Below are 18,027 nucleotides of genomic sequence, written 5' to 3'. Positions count from 1 at the left end.
ATTAGTTACGGAGTTACGGCTAATAAAAGATTTTGCCTCAAATTTAGCAACTTCGCTAATAAGAAGAATCTCAAAGCTGTACGAGGTTAAAGTAAAGCACGATTTCCATTTATTTTGTTGTTATTGGTCTGGTGAATCTAATAAAACACGTCCCAGACGTGTATCTACAGTAGTTTTCCAGAACATCCAGAGAATCAAAGACGTAATATTGTAAAATTTTTAATTTGTTAGATACTTGGCCCAATTTGTTTTTCTCAGATTCCAGAAAATTGCACTAACTTTTCAACCGAAGTTGTAGAGAATTTAATTTTGGGAAAATGGTAATAACGTCAAATGCAACTGTATGAATTAGTCAGATAATCTGTTTTTATTAACACCATAGCACACGTGAATTCATGTTAAATCGAAATTATTGTTATTATGTTCTTTCACTGAATAATACACAAAACTAACTTGTTTCAACGTTAGGAAACGAAAGAAACAATTCACTAACGGTTGCCAACAATGACATAAACCTTTCTACATTCTTAAAGGAAAGTAAACAGATTTACATGTATAATAATCTTTGCTTCTCTGGATGTTCTGGTAAACTACTGCAGATACACGTCTGGGACATGTTTTATTAGTTCACCAGATCACTAGCAATGAAACAAATGGAAATCGTGCTTTACTTTAACCTCGTACAGTTTTGTGATGGCTTCATATTAGCGAAGTTGCTAAATTTCAGGCAAAATCTTTTATTAGCCTAACTCCATAACGAAACATTTGCGGATCTATGTTTATATGAACATTTTTCTTTAGTTTTACTTATAGAATAACATATTAAAATATTTGCATATCTTCGTGAATCACCCTGTTATATGTGTAATGCTGTGTGCAAATAAAGTTTCTGTATTAGGATCAAATTTTTCAACAGCGTGCTTGTTTATGTCGATTTTGAATCCAGTTAGATGAGAAGTTAATCGAAATGCTTGCACTTCGTTATGTACATATTTCCGCGTAGTCAGCGCGTACACAACTTTCCCACAAGAGCGCGCCCCACTAAGCACATATTCCTGTACATAGCCATGAAGATAAATGTACAGACACTTTTGTCAAGTATCAGAGATATATGTGAGAATAAGATTAACGTACCAATACCAAAGGAACTTCAGATTGTGCATTGTAAATAGCATCCAGAACCAAGTTAAGTAATTTTTTATGCTTGTTATTATTTTAATAAATGTGTGAGAAAATTAATCAAGTTCTGTTTAAAGTTGGTTACCGTCAATCTGCTACTCTAAGCGTGCAAGTGGCATTTCTATCGTCTGACCTAACGGCAGAAGATAAACATGCCACGATAAGACCACGAGACATATTGCTGACACTCGCCTACTTCGATAGAGCGACAAGCCAAATAATCTGATGGTGTGTGTACTGAAGGTCTTACAGTTCGCACACCACATACTTCTAATTAATCTCTGTTCGTTATGACCATATTTGGTACCGACGTCAGTGCCAGATTTTTAACCAAACGTTCGCTATTATCTAGTAACCCTCTGTCTGCCGGTCTTATGTTTACTGCAATGATTTTGTCTCTTTTATAATATACTTTCACCCATGTAATTATGATCTGTACAAGGTAACCTTTGCACGTCACTTTACACAATGCTCGTAAGATGAGTAACTACATTTTAGAAATAAATAAAATTCAAAATATCTCGTCTCGTTTCGCTGCACTGTGACAGCAACATACAAATTGTCTCATCAGCACCGGCATTCACAGTCACATCCCTTCGCGCTTTGGTCCATTCGTCGAAGAGTTGTACTGGCACTTGAATGACGCTGAAAGCGTGTGCCTTTACCGGCTAACGAACAACCAGAACCCCCAGAGAGCCATAGAGGGAGCTGTTTCGCTGCAGTGGCCATTGTGCGCGCCCGCTGCCAATATTTGCATTCCAGCGCGCGATTCATGCCGCAGGTGTAAATACTTGGCGCGGAGTTCACCACCGGCTGCGGCGCTGGATGCTGGGCTCTGCCGCGGCTGCCGGTCCGCGCCCGCTGGCTGCCCGCTGCCGGCTGCCGGCGCCTGTGGAATTCTAATATCGAGGCCGCCGCGCCGTCTCTGGCGCTGCCTGCAGCCCTGGACGCAGATTGCGGTGCGTGGTGGACGCCACGTGGCAGGTGGGCGCCGCTGTCAGACCTAGCTCGACTTATTACTGCGGTCAACTCCACTCGAAGCCAATACCCGCTGCGCAGATAGAGTCACACCGAACCACTGTAAATGCTAGCAATATCTCTACCACTCGAAACATGTCCTGAGTACGTAAGAAACAGATGAAGCGAAGGAACTCTGCTATCATGGAAGCAAGAAGGATGTAAGATGTAAACCACAACAGACTAATTATTTATTTCAAGTTTCTGCTACCAGTCACTTCTTATTTCATGCTTAATCTAAGATAATGCAATACGTTTCGAACATGTTCTGTTCATCATCAGGCGTTTATACATACATACATACACACAGAGAAATGTTACTTAAAATAAACAGTCTTAAACCAGGTTAATCAAGAACACTTTGTGCATTGGTTTAATTCATACCTAACGGGAAGAGTGCAGAAAGTTGAAATAAACAGTTCACATAATATGCAAAAAACTGGTGATTTCTCTAACTGGGGAACAATCAAGAATGGGGTGCTGCAAGGTTCGGTCTTGGGTCCTCTGCTGTTCTTAATACATATTAATGACTTGCCATTCTATATTCACGAAGATGCAAAGCCGGTACTATTTGACGATGATACAAGTATAGCTATCACACGCGACAGACAAGAATTAACTGGTGAAATTGTAAACGATGTTTTTCAGAAAATCATTAAGTGGTTCTCTGCAAATGGGCTCCCATTAAACTTTGACAAGACACAGTATATACAGTTCCACACAGTAAATGGAATGACCCCATTAATAAATATAGACTTCGATCAGAAATCGGTAGCTAAGGTAGAATATTCAAAATTTCTAGGTGTATGCATTGATGAGGGGTTGAACTGGAAAAAACACACTGAGGATCTGCTGAAACGTTTGAGTTCAGCTACTTATGCTGTTAGGGTCATTGCAAATTTTGGCGATATACATCTGAGTATATTAGCTTACCACGCCTATTGTCATTCTCTGATTTCGTATGGCATCATATTCTGGGGTAACTCATCATTGAGTAAAAGAGTGTTCATTGCACAAAAGCGTGTAATCAGAATAATTGCTGCAGCACATCCAAGATCATCCTGCAGACACTTATTTAAAGAGCTAGAAATCTTTACTGTAGCCTCACAATATATATATTCCCTTATGAAATTTGTTATTAACAATCCGAACGAATTGAAAAGCAATAGCAGTGTACATGGCTACAACACTAGGGGAAACGATGATCTTCACTACTCAAGGTTAAATCTAACTTTGGCTCAGAAGGGGCTAAATTCTTTTATTAACCTGACACGTTCCACATCATTACGAAGTGTCGTATTCATGATCTATGGAACAAGTACTAATCTAATCTAATATATTGTTGTTTTACTGTAGCTGCTGGTGTGGCATTTGGGGGGAAGGAGGGGGGCAGTGTATGGCTAGAAATCGGAATTAGTGATGTCTTCTGCTGATTTTCTTCTTTGTGGTTGACTATGTATATCACAGCTTGTATAGGATGCAGATAGATTTGCATCAGTTATATATTACGAAAATAGTGTGAAAGGCTTTTCTATGACAGCTGATCACTTACAATTTCATCATCTTGCTGCTTCACTTGCGTCATTGGTGTAGTGGCTGAGCTGTTGGTTGACATTACACTATTGTACATTGTATTTTGTCACTGTTTGCTCACGTAATTCTCTACACAAAATGCTTCGATGTTATACACACAACACAACATGGCGGACTGTAGCACATGTGACTCTGTATCGATTATCTAGGTTTTGTATCGATATTCTTGGTACTGACAGATTTGTAGTCAATTATTTACATTGACATATCTTGAATCTATTGAGTTAGAACTGGCTTAAAACTGTTGAAGAATTTTGAGTTTTTGAATTCGGTTATTTCATTAAGAATGTTATCTCTATGCTTCGTGTTATGTATGAAAATTTCCATTTCTTCCATGAGATCCATTCTTTTACTTTTTCATATTTTGTGTAAAATTTCGAGGTTGTCTTAGATTTTCAAAGGGTGACCTGTGTCTTTGAGTTGCTACCGCTGATTTCTTACATTTATCAAGCCTTTATGTTAGATTAAGCATAAAATAGAAAGTGACTGGTAGCAGAAAATTGAAATAAATAATTATCCTACACAGTCAAGGTTCACAAACATAGCCATTATGGCTGAAAACAACAGACTAAGTTTTTGTCCTTCGCTGTGGCACGCTCCAGTTAACATAGATTGTAGCATTTACATACATCTGTCTATTCCCACTGTTGCTGACTTTTGTGCAGAGCATTCACGACGTACACTGAGGTGACAAATGTCATGGGATACTTCGTAGCATCGCGTCGGAACTACTTTTGCCTGGCGTAGTCGTTGGAACTCATTTTCTGAAATACTGGGCCACACTCCCTCTACAGCAGTCCATGACTGCAAATGTGTTACCAGTGTAGGATTTTGTGGGCAAACTGACCTCTCGATAAAGCCCCTAAATACTCGATGAGAAATCAGACCCTTCGCTCGAGTTATCCAGGATGTTCTTCAAACCAGTCGCGAACAATCGCCCAGTGACATCGGGCGTTGTCATCCATAAAAAAAAATCCATCGTAGTTTGGGGCCACGAAGTCCATGAGTCGCTGCAAATGGTCTCCAAGTAGCCGAACATAATCATTTCCAGTGAATGATCAGTTCAGTTGTTCAGTTGTACCAGTGGACCAAGTCCATTCCATGTTAACATAACCCACAGCATTACGGAGCCGCCAACAGCTTGCACAGTGCCTTGTTGACAACTTGGCGCCATGTCATCTTGTAGTCGGCCCCATACTAGATACCTACCATCTGCTCTTACCAACTGAAATCTAGAGTTATCTGACCAAGCCACGGTTTTCCATTTGTCTAGAGTTCAACATATACCTCAGGAGAGGCGTTGCAGGCAATGTTGTGTGTTAACAAGGGCACTCACGTCGTTCATCTGCTGGCATAGTCCTTTAAGGCCAAATTTCGCCCCTCTGTGCTAATGGGCACGTTCATAGCACGTGACACATTAAATTCTCCTGTTATTTCATACAGTGCTGCTTGTTTGTTAACGGTGAATACTTCACGTAAACGCCGCTGCTCTCGGTCATTAAGGGAAGGCCGACAGCTACTACATTGTCCTTAGTGAGAGGTAATGCCCGAAATATTGTATTCTCGGCGCACACTTGAAACTGTAGGTCTCGGAATATTGAATTCCCTAACGATTTTTGAAACAGAATGCCCAATGCGTCTAGCTTCAACTGACGTTCCACGTTGAAAGTCTCTTAGTTCCCATCGTGCTGCCATAATCACATCTGAAACATTTTCACACGTGTCACCTGAATACGAATAATAGTTTCCCCATTGCAGCGCCCTTTTAAAACTGTCGCCATCTGTATATGTTCACATAGCTACCCGAAAGAAAAATTGAGAAGTCGGCTGTGGCTGAATGTTGACTAGAAACTGGCTGTAAAATACAGTTTGAAAAGTCGAGATTCTTGACTCAAACACCATCATATAGGGATTCCTTTAAAAGAAGCGGCCGAAATTGGAATAAATAGCAACAATGCCAATGCCATACTAATTCTATGCCCCTGGTCACTGTTAAAGTGACCAGGGGCATAGAATTAGTATGGCATTGGCACTGGCGTTGGACTTTAAGTAAAAAAAGACGTTGGCTGGACGCTTGTAGGACGCGGCAGCGGCGGTTTCAAACGTGGTTCGGCCTTCTGTCACCATCTGACGTCACTCGATCACTCGCGATGCCCACGATAAAGAGAGCCTGCGGCGCGTACGTCACGAAGGTAGGCCTGAGCTCGCTCGCTCGCTCAGCTCAGCTGACAAAATGCGTTTCTAAACTCGCAACATCGTGCCTAGTACCTATGCAGCTTAATAGTACAAACGAGTGTCGATGTGGAAACTTTTCAAAATACAATATCTCGTAAGGAACTCATGCTAGAGTCCTGTTACAAACACCTCTGGCATTTTAATTCTACGTACTGCCGAGAACTACATCTTCTCAAGAAAACAAAATGTTCAAATGTGTGTGAAATCTTATGGGATTTAACTGCTAAGGTCATCAGTCCCTAAGCTTACACACTACTTAACCTAAATTATCCTAGGGACAAACACACACACCCATGCCCGAGGGAGGACTCGAACCTCCGCCGGGATCAGCCGCACAGTGCATGACTGCAGCGCCTTAGACCGCTCGGCTAATACATCTTCTCCTGGGGTCCGCTGCTAAGAAATCTTACTCATTCACAGTGTTTCAAAATAATTGAATTTAAAATCAATACACGATATACGGGGTGTTCAAAAAGTCTCTCCGCAGTGCGCTTGATTGTTAGCCTTCCATTCTAGAAGGAGTAGTTACCTTTCACCCAACTCGTTCTTCTTGTTTTGGTGTAGCGGCGCGATTTCATTGCATCATCAGCAACTCTACGTTATCCCGAAGTTTAATTTCCATGAGATGCTTCTCGTCCTTAATGGAACTGAGCCATGACAGGAAATGACTGTTCAGCTATTGACAACGTTTTACCTCTGTCTAAGTACACTCAGATATCTATGTATCGTGGGACGGCAGCTGCATACCTTTATTCTTAGGGATGACACATCTGGCTGTGTTTATAGGTCATATTTCTGTTGCGACCGATTTCGGTTTTCTTTTACGTCATCTACAGACACCTGAAGTTAAATAGTCCCGCCTCCGCAGTTATTTTGTTAAACACACATCATAGAAGCTTAAATATGTAAGCACAATCTAGTGTACATTACTAATCTCAATTCAAGTGTCACTTTAAAAGTGCAGCATGTTATTTGAATATCATATTGTGTAGTATGACTGAGAGAGCTTTGTGTACATCAAACTGTGTTTGCTAACAACAGCTAGTGAGTAAATCCCACATTCTCTTAGAAAAATGTATTTAACATATTTAGTGCGGATGATGGCGATTCTGAGTAGTGGTTAACAACGTTCGGTGCAGTTCATTTCATCCAAGAGAAGGCTAGTCAGAATAGGTTTTGTTTCAGTTCTCATATCTAACTGTATAGCATAGCAAGGACATCCTGAGACAGGATGAAATGTCAGTGTTTTAAGTCGTAAATTTGAAAACACTGTAAGTCCTGTTGGCTCGCTAGGCAGAGCTAAATTTGTCAGTGTCCTCGTACATATCTTCCATGTAGTGTCAACCTGAACCAGGATATCTGCTGTGTAGCTGCCTCTCCTGCCTCTCGAGGCCGCAGCCAGCTTCTGAACACCTTTTCTAGCAACATTAACTTTTGTCATTTATTATTGACTAAATCGTTGTCCAAACTGAAAAAAATGGAAGAGAAATTTTAGTCTGCAAGATATATGTAGTCTCTGACGATTTCTGTTAGCGTCAAAATTCCCTGCAGCGTGAAGTAAATCGAGGAAGAGTGATTACGCATTTGTGCCATAAAAACCTATTGGCAGGTTATAACTTTTGTGCATTCATGTTGTACCACAGCCTACCTGTGCAAGTGGCCTGAGCCCTAGTGACTTTTTCCTTTCCTGAAATCGGAAAACATTCTAAAGAATGTAACTGTCATGTTACAGGCCCTACTAGCTGAAGCCCTGCTACCAAGCCTGGAAACAGGATTCCTCTGCCGTATAGCTGGTAAAGGGAACTACTTTGAAAGGAAAAATATTTTTGTTTGAAAAGAATGGAAACTTCGGTAGTTAAAAGGTCAGTCTCATTATTTTTTTCTCACGCAAATGGTATATCTGGTCCAGGGTCCGCCTTACAACGCACTGCCTGATTTCGAAATCTCTTTCTCACTGTGATGTAGGTCCAGCTGGAATTTTCTCACGTCTTCAGGCGTTTCTCAGGCATGTCACCCCCTCTTGTGATTTTTGAGCAGTTAATTCACTGTTACTAGCTAAATTGATGGCATAAAGTATTCTCCTACTACCGGAACCACATTCTCTCATAACTATTCTTCCCCTACCACGGTGTTTCAAACTCCACGATCACTAAATTGTTAACTTCCTTTACATGCTTAATTTTTCGTTCCATGTCAATAACTTCGTGTTTTTGCTCCTCTTCTGCTTGTGACGTCGCCTTGTATATCGTTGTTGGCCTTGGTTTGCTGTCGATTACTTTAAGAAGAGCCATATCAGTGTTAGAAAATTTACAAAACCAGTGCCATACAATCACTAACACACTCTCTGCTCTACCTTCCTATTCATAGTGAATTCTACTTCCATTATACAATTTCCTGTTGGTGTTGATATTGTACTGCATTCGTCTTATCCTTTTCTTTCCTTTCACTTTGTTGACCCTTCCTATATCCAAACAGAGACTTCATTTTTACCTGTCCAGATTTTCCGACTCCCATACCACGTTGAAGTTTCTGACATTTCGTTCTCCGTTTCGTAACTTCGTTGAATTTTCATTGGTTATTTGGTTTTCTCATAATTATTTCCCGCTTAGTATTCCTTTCCTCGAGATCAGATTTGGCGACTATTACGGAATCTTTGGCCAGTGGTGTGATCATCATGACACTTTCTCAACCACAGGCCGTACCTCCTGGGGAACACATTGTCTCTTTCACACAGGAGTTTCCATTGCCCTCTGCATTATAATGGGGTAGACTATTTAGTCTTTTAGTGATAGTTTCCTACCACTAGTGCACGAGGCTGAACTGAAAGTCTATGCACTCCTCCACTCTGAGAAAGTAGTTGGGAGGACGAAGGAGACTTCTCGTATCGGAATTCCTCGGCAGCCGTTGCAGATGATGTTCATTCAGAGTTCAAGCAGTGGATCGAACACGTTCTATTACTCAAAGATGCTACACCTACACCACGGCTATCAAAATAACTGAACGAAAAATTACAAAACCAATGCCGTTTAATCAAGAATCCTAATGCTTCAGCCGGCCTGTGTGGCCGTGCGGTTCTAGGCGCATCAGTCTGGAACCGCGTGACCGCTACGGTCGCAGGTTCGAATCCTGCCTCGGGCATGGATGTGTGTGATGTCGTTAGGTTAGTTTGGTTTAAGTAGTTCTAAGTTCTAGGGGACTGATGACCACAGATGTTAAGTCCCATAGTGCTCAGAGCCATTAGAACCATTTGAACCTAATGCTTCCTGGAAGTTTATCAATGTTCTCCAGTGCACAGCTCAGGAAGCTTGATAACTGAAGCAAGGCCTAAGAAAATCGAGACACGCCCATAGGATTTGTCGACTATGAAAAAGCATTCGACAACGTAAAATGGTACAAGATCGAAATTCCGAGGAAAATACATATAAGCCATACGGAAAGACGAGTAACATACAATATGTACAAGAACCAAGAGCGAATAGTAGACTGAAGGATCAAGAACGAAGTGCTTGGACTAAAAAGCGTGTAAGATAGGGGTGCAGTCTTTTTCCCATACTCTCCAATCTACACATCGAATAAGCAAAGACGGCATTGCAAGAAAGCTTCAAGATCAAGATTACAATTCTGAGTGAAAGGATATCAATGATAAGTTTCACTGATGATATTTCTATCTCCAGTGAATGAAGAGAAGAATAACAGACTCTGTTGGATGGAATGAGCTAATAAGTATAGAATATTGCTTGAGAGTAAGCCTAAAAACAAGACAAAAGTAATTAAATGTTGCGAGAAACTGAAAAGCAGCATTGGTGATCTGCTACCATGGACACAAAAAGCGGACTATCACAGGCAGAGCGGCATACCTGAGCAAAAAAGTCTACTAGTAGCAAACACAGGCCTTATTATGAGGAAAAAGTTTCTGAGAATACACTATGGACCAGAGCATAGTACGATAGTGAATCATGAACAGTGGAAAAACCGGAACAGAAGAAAATCGAAACGTTTCAGATGTGATGTTACAAAATAATGTTGAAAATTAAGTGGTGTGATAAGATAAAGAACGAGAAAGTTGTTCGCAAAATGTATGAACGTAGGAACATATGCAAACACTGACAAGAACAGACAGACGGCAGGACCTGTGCTAAGACTTCAGGAAATAACCTCTATCGTACTACAGGCACCCGTACGCGGTAAAAACTCTAGGGGAACACAGAAAGCTGACTACATTCGACAAATAATTGAGGACCTAGAGTGTAATTTTTACTGGGAGATGAAGAGCTTGATGCAATAGAGGAATCTGTGTGGAACGGTTTTACTTAGCACCTGCTTTGTTGAACCTTTAAATCTAAAGGAGTGGAAGGGCTGACCCAATAAAGGGAACACTTCAATTCCAATGTGTTCATTAACAACCAAAAACAATCTCATATAAAATCTGACAGACGACACTCAGGCAAGATTATTTACGAAACACTCATTACATAAAATCATAAGCAAGTTAATAAACCATAAGCCAACGCTTTCCCATAAACACTGAGAAACGCCACTCAGGCAAAATATTTTAGAAACTCTCTCATTGCATAAAATCATTAACAAACTAATAAACCATTAGCAACGATCTCATATAAAAATTGACAAAAGCCATTAAGGCGTAATTTGACCATAACTTTAAAAAACAACTCTAGTTAAGACACGTTATTTGAGACCCTTTCAATTCCAATACTTTAACATTACATGTAAAATAACAGTGGACACACCGCCTCAGTTTTAACACGATTACTTAGAACATAGTTATCAAAACGTAACTTGGGCGATCTTGCAAATCACTAGACTAGAGAACCTTGGGGAGAGAGCCCCGAAATTATTCAAATGCCCATTGGTTTGTAAGATGCGCTTTTAGGGCATAGAAAGTTACAACTTTATACAATCATGAATGTATAACAACAGAAGTGAGGCCCAAGCTTGTAAGGCAGAAGGTTAACCACGAACGGTAGAACCGACTGAGGGAAGTAATACTTCACTTCGAACTAAGACGTGGCTCCGTTTGCAACCCCACATCTAGTAGGCCAGCGAAATGTGAACCCAGCAAACGTTACAGAAAATACAAGCGCTCAGGCGAAGTCCACCGCCCATAAGCCAAACTTGTAATCTAAAGGGAAGCTTTGCACTTCGGTTGACCGCTGCCTCAGCTCACTGAAACAGAGACAACACCCGACAACATGGGTCCAAAAAAACTTTGCCTAACTTTAACATTCAATATTGACCAGTAAATTAACACCATAAAATCAAGGCTAAACAAGAACTAATTTCACACGCAAGTACTTCCTTTAAGTGAAACAGTACCTGATAAACGTTAAGAGTGGGAAATGAACTGGCACACGAGAACCGAAACTCACTAGAACTTAATGACACACATATTGGCCACCTTAAGCGGGCCTGTAAAGCTCAACACGATAACCTTTAGAAATAAAAACTCAGATTGCCCGCAGAGGACATATTGACATGGATTAACCGATATCGTAAGCAGATTAAACACATGCAAATAATAACTAATAAACTAACACACTGAAAATATGTCGATATTAAGTGGAAGGAGAGCACAGTCTTAGTAACAGGCATTAAATGAAATCGAACACACATAACATCACTCAAACGGCAAGTCTTACTATACCAAATGCGATAACAATCACAGTTAACTAAGCGCTCTTCGTAATTAGAGTACATATCTGGGTGTCTTGACGCTGGGGCGATTTTGCGAAGATGTCAGACCATCACTATGCAAGACCTTAACAGCGTGTCTCTCCTAGGAAGCGAGTACATCCACAGCTCACGAGATTGCCCGGAGAATCCAGAGCGGCAGCCAACTCCCCCCGCCTCCAGCATGACCACGTGATAACCACCGCCCGGCTTCAGGCACTCCGTCTTCGCTTCGCCCCCCAGCCAATCGCCGACTCGCGCACCGCCGCCTTCTGTTCTCAAAGCGTTGTTCCTCTTACTCGTGGTCGGCACTCGCTTATATCCCGAGCTGACCCAAGCCCCAAGACAAACCTCTGTACTAGGAAATCGATCGTACTCATGTCAGAGATGCTAATGGCACCAGTCTCGCCACGGCACACTGTGGTGGAACGCATTAAGCGTTGTGTTCCTCCCGTCCAATAGTGCTGACCCATAAAGATATGGTGGATAGCTTGTATACATTTCGGAATTTAAGAGATATTTGATGCCAGACGTAGAGCTGCGAGGACGGGTCGTGGATCGTGACTGATTAGCGTAGTCTATGAGAGCGTTGGTGAAGAAAGACGAAGTTCGAGGTTCGACTCCGTTCTCGGCACATAGTTAGACGCTGAGATGACAAAAGACACGCCCAAATTTCATGTCGGACCTCCTTTTACTGCAACAACGAGACGTTGCATGGACTCAACAAGTCGTCGATTGCTCCCTGCCGAAATACCGAACTATGCTGCCTTTGTAGCTGTCCATAATTACAATGTGCTGCCAGTTTAGAGTCGTGTGCACGAACTGGCCTCTCGATTCTCTCCCACAATTTTTGTATGGGATTCATGTCGGGCGATCTGGGTAGCCAACCCATTCTCACGAATTGTGCAGAATGTTCATCAAACCATTCGCGAACAACTGTAGACTGGTGAAATGCTGCATTGTCACCTATATTAATTCCATCGTTGTCCGGGAACATGAAATTCATGAACAGCTGAAAATGGTCTTCAAGTAGTCGAACAGTCAATGATCAGTTCAGTCACACGAGAGGACCCAGTCCATTCCATGTAACGACCCCCCGCATTATTAAGCAGTGACTAAAGGTTGCACAGTACCTTGTTGAAAATTGGGTACGTTGCTTAGTGGGGTCTGCACCACACTCGAACCCTGTCACCAACATTTATCAACTGAAATATGGGTTGATCTGTCTTCCAGTCATCTAGATTCCAAACGATATGGTCAGAGGAGGCACTGCATGTCATGTTGCGCTGTTAGTAAAGGCACTCTCGTCGGTCGCGTGGTGCCATAGCCCATTGATGCCAAATTTCGCATCATTGTCCAAACAGATACTTTTCTCGTACGTCCCACACGGATTTCATGATCACTTAGGCTTAACACACAAGAGTACTTTTTGAGCGGTGTGCTACTCAGTAAGCTTTCCTGTTTTTTTCCTTCATGATACACTGCATACTTGTAGGCTACTTAGTTTTGTATCCCACCTGGAAGGCAGCGCGTGGGTCTGCTCCTGAAAACTGAAGGGTAGGCCGAATGTAGGTAGCAAGGAGGAGCAGATGAGGTAGAACTCTCGGTACTGCTTTTAAAGTAAAAGTGGTTTTACTATATCTCAACAATACTAAACATAAATACATAACTTTGTACTGAGGAGACCGTAGGCGCAAAGCCGGATGTATCAAAGCTAACACAGACAAAATCCGTAGTGGCTCGCCCACTATGAAAATGAAACAATGATAGTTGGTCGTCTGCTCTTGATCACATGGGCTGAATCTGGAGAGGCGCTCGTCGAGCTCCACAGCGTCGGCTAGAGGGCGCTGTGGTCGGCGTTTTTCGTCAGCTCTCGTAGTGCCAACCAACGAGGCGCACCTACGTTGTGGCATCGTATCTATCGATACCACATTTAGTATCCCTGTTTTTGATTGTCTCATGGCAGTAAACGAAACATGATGCTTTCGCATATGAAAGTTTGCATCATGAACAGTATCCTTGTGGGCGTCTTTCATACGTTCATATTGGTCCTACATTTGGTTTATGCCACGTCTTGGACGTTCATTTTATAGATATGACATAGTGCATGCTCCTCATTTGTGTACAACTAAGCATATTATACTTTGACACGACACATAGGTCATGTTCCTTCTTTTTACTTGTTTGTGAGGTATTGTTTCCTTCCATTCATCACCTTTTACAGTTATTTTGTCTTAGAGTAAGTTATTTAAGGGTTGTGCAGATAATGCGTCCGACTGTCCAATAAAAACAATGAATACTGTTTGAAGAAATTTTTAATAGATAGTACAATTTTACTATGTATTGAGTGAAAATTCGCGATGAATTATTTTAGATATGTGACAATGGATGTATCTGTTCATTCTGTCAAATATTCGGTGTAAATTCATTTGTAGAGTCTTGCCATTGTTTCTCTTTCTGTTTTAATCTGTTTCTATGTAACTTGATTGATAAGTTGATAATGCTATCTTTAATGTTTTATGCATACAGGCCTGAAGATGACGCACTGAAGCGTTGAAACTGGTAGGGACCAAATAAAATAAAATCATAGGGACGGCTGTAGGTGTTTTTATTTACTTGTCACCACACTGATTTCTGCCATTATTTCACGCAGTGTTCCATATCTATTTGTTCTGACAACTCCAAACAAACGCCCATGAATTCGGAAGTTAAGTAAAGGCCGTCGGCCACTGCGTTGCCTGTGGTGAGAGATAATACCTAAAATTTGGTGTCCTTGGCACATTCTTAACTTTGTGGATCTCATAAAATTGAATAGATCTCATTCGATTTCCGAAATATCATGTCCCATGTGTCTAGCTTCAACTGCCGTTCCACGTTCAAAAACTGTTAACTTTCGTCGTGCGGCCATTATCATAAAGCACCTGGGTACGAAAGGCAGTTCCCTAATACATTGCCCTTCTTTACTTTGTGTTCTTCCGCCATCTGTATACGTGCATGTCGCCAAGACTTTGGTCACCGCGACGTAATCTGGCAGGAAGCAAACAGTACGTAGTCTGCTGCAAAGTGAAGTATTCATTCTGGAGTATAATGCTCAAGTCATGTAATATCACGTGTAGACAAGTAAGGCAGATCACAACTTATGAAACACAAATCTCTAGGTTCTACTAGTGAGCGAGAGGAAGTCGCGAATCGCTGGCGTATAAATTGGCGCCGGCCAGAGGTCGAGTAGGAGCGTTCGCCGGGTCGTAGGCCACCCACGCGGCAATTCATCAGTGCGGGTAGCGGCGCGAGAAGCAGGCAGGCGCTGCGCGGGCCGCGATCCCATTATGTAAATAACACGCGGCCTCTGGCCGTGGCGATGCTTTTAATATTTCAACGCCACGGCGCCGGAAGTGCTGCTGCTGAGTGGCTGAAAAGAACGCCGAGGAATCATCTTCCATCAGAGGCACACACATTAACTACATCGGGATGTGAGACCTCTGTAACAAACCCAATACAGATGAGGAAACTCCGAAAGAATATTTTGTTCTTCCTTTTACAGAAATTTCGAAACTAATTAATCTAATAGTTAGTTGTTACAGTTGTTCATCTAGAAATTAAGCTACGGAGAATTTTTGATTACTGTAACTAGCCGTATTTCTTTATGTACCATAGCAGTGAATCTGTTGAAGGAAGGACAGCGTCATGGTTCCACCTCAGGCCCTACTTCATTAACGAGAATTTACTTCATTACGTTTCGCACCAGCGGCCAGTTTAGACCTTACAGGGTATTGTCGAGTGCTTTCTTCAAAAGAACGGATCTCAAATACAGAGAGCTGGTGTTCAGCTTACTATTACCTAAGAAGTATTTTAAGTACGACAACCTAAAAATTCGTGCTTGCAGGTACCGACAACTTGTTGTGACATGTTCTATCAATAACAGCGGCCAATGTAGTTCCCAAAGCGACAAAATACAGGTGTAAGTGGTAATAAACCACAGTGGTTATTGTTGAAACTACTGACACGGTCCTAGATGTCATGTGATGGAAGCAGGCAGAGAAAAGATACTATATTATACACCGATGAGTTAACAGATCGAAAAATGTTTCAGAGACGTGTTAAATAACTGCTTATCTAATAATATATTTGGGACTCGCATTAAATAAACTAATTTAATGAATAGGCTGTTCCCAATTAAACACATAGCCTATACGAATGACTCAGTATATTCAAGGACGGCCCTTGCTGTATTCTGTAAATATTAGACAGTAATTTAAACTTGGTGCTTACTCATGCCTGTTGTTATTTTCGCAACTACCACACACGTCCACTGCTTGTAGTCGCAACACAATGAAGAGCCAAAGGAAATGGTACACCAACCTAATATCGTGTAGGGCGCCCCGAGCGCCGGCCGCTGTGGCCGAGCTGTTCTAGGCGCTTCAGTCCGGAACCGCGCGACTGCTACGGTCGCAGGTTCGAATCCGCCTCGGGCATGGATCTGTGTGATGTTCTTAGGTTAAGTAGTTCTACGTTCTAGGAGACTGATGACCTCAGATAGTAAGTCCCATAGTGCTCAGAGCCATTTGAACCATTTGAGCTCCCCGTGCACGCAAAAGTGCCACAGCAGGACATGGCAAGGACTCGACTAATGTCTGACGTAGCGCTGGAGGGAACTGATATCATGAACCCTGCAGGGTTGCCCATATATCGGTAAGAGTACGAGGGGGTGGAGATCTGTTCTGAACAGCACATTGCAAGTCACCCCAGGTTTGCTCAACATTGTTCATGTCTGGTGAGTTTGGTGGCCAGCGGAAGTATTTAAACTCAGATGAGAGTTCCTGGAGAAACTCTGTAGAAATTATAAACGTTTTGGATGTCGCATTCTTCAAATGGTTCAAATAGCTCTGAGCACTGTACGACTTAACTGCTGAGGTCAACAGTCTCCTAGAAATTAGAACTAGTTAAGCCTAACTAAAAGGACATCACACACATCCATACCCGAGGCAGGATTCGAACCTGCGACCGTAGCGGTCGCGGGGTTCCAGACTGTAGCGCCTAGAACCGCTCGACCACATTGTCCTGCTGGAATTGCCCAAATCCGTCTGAGTGCACAATGGACATGAATGGAGGTAGGTGATTAGACAGGATGCTTACGTACGTGTCACCTGTCAGCGTCGTATCTAAACGTATCAGGGTTTCCATGTTACTCCAACTGCACACGCCTCACCTAGTTACAGAACCTCCATCAGCTTCAACTGTCCCCTGCTGACATGCAGGGTACATGGATTCAAGAAGTCTCCCATCCTGCAGTTACAATTTGAAACGAGACTCGTCCAACAACGCAAAATGTTTTCAGTGGTAAAGAGTCCAATGTGGATACTGATGAGCCCAGGTAAGGCGTAAAGCTTTCTGTCGTGCAGTCATCAAGGGTAAATCAGTGGGCCTTCGGCTCCGAAAGCCCATATCGACAATGTTTCGTTAAACGGTTCTCACGATGACACTTCGTGATGGCTCAGCACTGAAATCTGCAGCAATTTGAGGAAGGGTGGCATTTCTGTCACTTTGAACGATTCCCTGGAGTCGTCGTAAGTCCCTTTCTTGCAGGATCTTTCTCCGGCCGCCGCAATGCCGGAGGTCTGATATTTTACCGGATTCCTGACATTCGCTCTACACTCGTGAAATGGTCGTACGGGACAATTCCCATTTCATCACTACCTCGTAGATACTGTATTCCATCGCTCGTGCGTCGATGATAACACCACATTCAAACTCACTTCCATCTTGATAACCTGCTATTGTAACCGATCTAACAACAGTGCCATACACTTGTCTTATTTAGGGGTTGCCGACCGTATCGCCGTATTTTACCTGTTTACATATCTGTGTATTTGAATACGCATGCCTAAACCACTTTCTTTGGCTCATCAATGTATTACAACGTGTTGTCGGTGTCTGTAAATACGAATTATTAGGTTGTCCTACTTATCATATTTTTTTCCGTTAGTAAGTGAAACATAAACTCTTTGTATTTGTGATCAGATCTTTTGTAGGTAGCACTTGAGAATGTCATGAAAGTCCGCAATGAGCGAGTCTTGCGAAACGTAGTAAATATTTATTAATTAAGCAACAGGCGCAGTGGATCCATGACACAGCCCTTTAGGACCGATATTGCAGGGGATATTTGGCGTCGTGACGGACGATATTACTATAGTTTTGCACGAACGTCAATATTTGACACTGTTCGCTGGAGAGCGATCAATTAATTCAATACAAAGAGAGCTTCTGGTATGTAGTGTTTTATCGCCTTGATCGTGTCTATTTACACAGGATTACCAG

The sequence above is a fragment of the Schistocerca piceifrons genome, chromosome 5 (genome assembly GCF_021461385.2).
Source record: "Schistocerca piceifrons isolate TAMUIC-IGC-003096 chromosome 5, iqSchPice1.1, whole genome shotgun sequence".
Classification (NCBI taxonomy): domain Eukaryota; kingdom Metazoa; phylum Arthropoda; class Insecta; order Orthoptera; family Acrididae; genus Schistocerca; species Schistocerca piceifrons.
This window is presented reverse-complemented; position numbering follows the sequence as displayed.